This window comes from Phalacrocorax aristotelis, chromosome 16 (assembly GCF_949628215.1).
Source record: "Phalacrocorax aristotelis chromosome 16, bGulAri2.1, whole genome shotgun sequence".
Taxonomy (NCBI): Eukaryota; Metazoa; Chordata; class Aves; order Suliformes; family Phalacrocoracidae; genus Phalacrocorax; species Phalacrocorax aristotelis.
Genome location: NC_134291.1, coordinates 11,168,568 through 11,173,424, shown reverse-complemented (window position 1 = coordinate 11,173,424; position 4,857 = coordinate 11,168,568). Strand labels below are relative to the sequence as shown.

General features: G+C 45.5%; 1 pseudogene; it reads left to right on the top strand.

Annotated features, from left to right (window-relative positions):
- Positions 1-2,697: 2,697 nt before the first annotated feature.
- On the top strand, positions 2,698-4,634 carry LOC142065272 (kinesin-like protein KIF2A pseudogene; annotated as a pseudogene).
- The last annotated feature ends 223 nt before the right edge of the window (positions 4,635-4,857 follow it).

The window sequence follows — 4,857 nt, the reverse complement described above, 5'->3', positions numbered from 1 at the left end:
TCCTTATTGTTATAAAAATACTCGAATTTCAACAGATGGGCTCTCAGTAAAGGGTAGTTGGTGGTTTGTTTAAGAAAGGACAATTGATGAGTGCGTACTGTGAAAGAGGGGCTGGGATGTAGGCTGAGCTCAGGAAGAACTAAATCAACTTCAGGTTGTGCAGCTGTGCCAGGGCAGCAGAGAAGCCCGGTGTGATCTAATGAGCTCAACAGCTGCTAGGTGTCAATTTGCAAAAATGCTATAAAAAAGCTGATTTGATGTTTTGCCTCATGCAAGATTCATATTTAAAATACATATTTGGATATTTATGTTCTCCAGAATGCTTCCCTAAAAAAGGTCAGAAAATTGTGCCTGATCAATAGCAAAATTTCTGAGTTTGGGGGGTTTATTTGGCAAGTAACAGCATTGGCGATTTGCAGATTTTGTAAACAAACTAATATGTAACAATTTTATCTTTCTGTTTACTTAGCATATGGTCCAACCATGAGAAGTACTGGCATCTTTGGCTCCTTTTTGGGTCAGAGGGTTTGAAGTGTGGTTGGTTTTTTTACTAAGTATATTATCATGGGTCCAAAACAATCCTGGCCCCACTCTGAGGTTATATTAACTTTTCTATACAGGGAACTGATGGTATTTGGAAGTCCCCTGGTTTTTTTGCTCACATTTATTTGGGCTGAAAATTTGTATTCTAAGAGCATTGGAAAATGAATCTCGATCTAACTGAAATTCCGTGGCAATCCTCAATGAGTTAGCTTCTTTTAAAAAGCCATCTTCCTCTGAGCGCTGCTGTAATAAGCCTAGTAACACTCCCCAAAGTAGATTTCTGTTATGGTTATTTGGGGCTATTTCAATGCTTCTATGAAATTGAGTCATCTTCTCTTGCAACGACATCACTAATTAAAACCAAGATGAGCAACAGCTTACACAGCTTGGTGGGTATGATTGCAGTTACTCAAGCGCATGTTACAGCATATGTATCCTCCAGGAACATCAGATGAATAGAAGTTGTTAAGCTATCCAAGAGCGAATGTCACATTCCTCAAGCGAAAGCTTGACTGAATTCTGATGCCCGTCTGAGATTCTAAAAAGGTCTCCGAACATTAAACAGAAAAGGCAGTTTGCCACAAGGATTGGTTTCATTATATCCCTCTGGCCCATTCATGGGATGCTGCTGCAGCCTGCTACTCCAGGATATTTTGACCTCTGGATCTGACAAAAGAATTTGAGCAAAGACTTGTACTAAGAGAGACAACGTTGCCATGGAAAGCTGAACAAGCCTTTAAAATCACAGCTTTGCTCTACCCTGTATCCCTGGTGCTCTGTATTTCTTCAAGCCTGTCTAACAGTGTACATGGCAGGCTTTTATCTCCAAAATCTAGCCAAGAAGTTGCTGCTGTTTTACTACCCTGCATTCTTCATCAGGCTGGCTTTTTCAGATGGAGACCCAAGGACTAGATCTCTCCATAACAGTGACATAATTTCCCTGCATAAAAATGTTTTGAATTACATGTAAAGCTTATTCAAAGGCATGAGGACTTAGTCAGGCACAAGTGGCTGACAGCAACAGTAGTCATGGTGCCTATGTCTCCAGACAAAAAATGTGAATATTAATTGCTCTCCTTCAGCAAATTATAACACATCTTAATTGGTGTTTTGGCTCCACAGGAGGGTTGGTAAATAAGGACATCCAAGATTCTCCCTGTTGTTAAGTTTTGGTGATCTCAGACTGCCCGAATTCATCATTTTAAGTTACCTGTCAAAAGGCAAGAACAAATGGAGATAATTAAGTATCTGCTAAAATAAACCTTCTGAATTGGTTTTATTTACTTTAAGAGTATGTAAGTCTACCACTATTTCTGCAAGTGCTCTTCTGAGGGCTGCTATGGCATTTGAATGCTCTTGTGAATAACGGTCCTCATCACTGAATGTCTTAATCTACCGGCCAGAATGAACCAAAAATCTTATGTAAGCCAAGACATTAAAAAGATTTTCCTGTAGCCAGAACTTTGAAATTCTTTATTCAGGAATCCAGATGTCTGAAGAGCATTACAGAAACAGATTAAAAATATCATCAGCTGTTCCAGTTATCAAAATAATATAAAATTCTTCCTTGTGGATGCAGATGTACCCGCTGCACTCGCACTGCAACTCTGGTTTTCATTCATTTTCTATTAAGTCCATTTTTTCTCAACCGGGATTTCAAGGCATGCAAAGCCTTTTAAAAGAATCCAAAATTTATGTTCAAGGTAATTGAAAGCAACATGTTGTTTTCTGCATTTTTGTGTGGTCACTGCAGGACGAAAAGGCTCTCTTGAGTCTCTGTGCTCATGTCACTGCTATAAATTCTTGTGCCACTGGCATTAGCTTAACACAACGTGACTGATCTAATTAGACACGATGTGTCACAGCAGCTGCACGCCAGCCTGGAAACTCAAACAGGCCTTTTCAGGTGATGGCAGCTTTATACGTTCCTTCCACCCACATCAGCTGATTAAAAACATGTATATTTTCAACCCTGAAGCTGAATGCCTTCCACAGCCCCCCAGGGTGGGCACGCAGGCCGTTGTAACATGGTGCCAGGCAAAGGCAGCGCTGAGCCCCATGGGACCCACCGCGGCCAGGGGCAAGCTCCAGCCCTGCCTGCACCAGCCAGGGGGCACCTCCACCCCACAGCTGTGGCCAGGACACAGGGACAGCATGGCTGGGGATTTTGGGCACATCCAGTTGGGCACCTATGTGGAGATCGAGCATAGCAGTGGATGCATCCACCCAGCACTTCCAGAATCGCTGTGGAGTGGCTTAAGAAAGGGGCCAACAGGAGCGAACAGGTGGGGTGGATCTCCAGCTCATCTTTGCCCTTGTCCTCACCTGGCCCCAAGGAGCAAGTCCATGACCATCATCGAGGCCCCACTGTCAGCAAAAGGGAACCAGAGCCTGGTGAGTGAATGGCTGTCGCAGCCCATCAAAGCCATCTGGGGACAGCAGGGCCCTGAGACTGCCTGGCCTCGCTCCAGGGGCCGCAGACCCATGTGGACATCACCATGTGTGCAACAGGTAGGAAGGCTGTGAGAACAGCAGGAATGCCAGCGCCTGGAGATGTGGGAGCAGCAAGCCCAGCAGGCCACTGCTTCACTCTACCCCAGGACTGATGTGATGGCCGTGACCCAGAAGTGCCACAGCCACTTGGACTGCAGGTCACCACACCGTGCTGGCCCCATCGCATCTGTGTGTGTTCAGAAGCGGCTACTGAAGCAACAGGAAGCTGAGCTCAATGACTTCAATGTAGTGACAGTGTCCTGCCAGGACATGGTGATGGTGCATGAAGCTAAGCAGAAGCTGGACCTTACATGGTACCTGGACAACCAGGTCTTCTGCTTTGACCGTGCCTTCCATGAATGAGCTAGTGTAGAAACAGAGCACTCAGCCCCTCATGGGGACCATCTCCCAGGGGAGCGTGGCTGCCTGCTTTGCCTGTGCCCAGACAGGCATCAGTAAGACACACACCATGAGGGGAAGTTTCTTTATCAAGAATTCTGAGCCCTCCAAAGGGATTTACATCCTGGTCACTGAGGATGTCTTCCTCAGGCTGCAGGACACAGAAACTGGAGCTTCAAGTCTGTGGGGCTTTCTTTGAGATTTATGGGAGCAAAGTGTTTGACCTTCTAAACTGGAAGAAGCAGCTGAGAGTGCTGGGAGATGGTAAACAGTCTATCCAAGTGGTGGGGCTGTGGAAGTGGTTACAGTATGGGAGACATCATCAAGCTAATTGAAGCAGGTGGCAAATGCCGCACGTCAGGCAAGACCTCTGTCAACACTCACTCCTCCTGGAGCCATGCCATCTTCCAGGGCATACTCAGGAAGAGAGGATATTTGTATGCCAAGTTTTCCCTGGTTGATTTGGCTGGGAATGAGAGAGGAGCTGACATCTCCAGTGCGGACAGGCAAACACCACCGGAGGGGGCTGATATTAATAAAAGCCTCTAGGCACTCAAAGAGTGTATCAGGGCATTGGGGTGTAACAGAGCCTAAACCCCATTCATGGCTGGCAAACTCACCCACGTCCTGAGGGACTTTTTTATAGGGGAAAACTCCTGTGCCTGCATGATTGCCACTCTCTCTCCAGGAATGAGATCCTGCAAGCTTACCCTTAACATCCTACAGTATGCCAGCCACGTGAAGGAGCTGGTGGTGAATTTAAATTCCCTTGGACAGCCCTGTCAGGAGGCGTTCAGATTCCCACATCAACTGAAAAATGTGAAGAAAACCTGGACTATTCAGAACTGTCCCAGGGCAGCTGAGTTACAGCTATTTGGGGCTCAGACAGACAAGGAAGTCTCACCCCAGTTATTTATTTTCAGTGCTGGGAGGAAAACGCAGAAGAGAGAAGAGGTGGATGAGAAAACACTTATGGAGGAGCATCAGGAATCTCTGCGATGGTTGAAAGTATTCTTAGAAGTGGCTGGGGAAATAGACTACAGCATAGATCTTTATGTTGCACAGTTTGAATCCATCCTGGGTCAAAAAATTGGCATTCTGACCAAGATCCAAGAAAAAGTCAGATTATTCCGGTCAGCTCTTTGCAAGGAAGAACAAGGAACAACCAGAGCTGCACAAAGAGATCCCATATGCTGTAAACTGTGCCGGAGACCCCTGGACCCTGTAACCGCTGCAAAATGAGAGCCACTGTGTCAACTGGTCAACAACTCAAATGCTTAGAAAAAATCTTAAATAGTGTCTGCAGGGCTATTCTGGTTGGGTTTTTTCCTTGAAAATAGTGGGTTAGACATGTAGGAAAATAGTACAGTGTTGTTTCCAGGTATTTTTCACTGAAGAAGGTAAAATTGTGCAGTTGTGAGG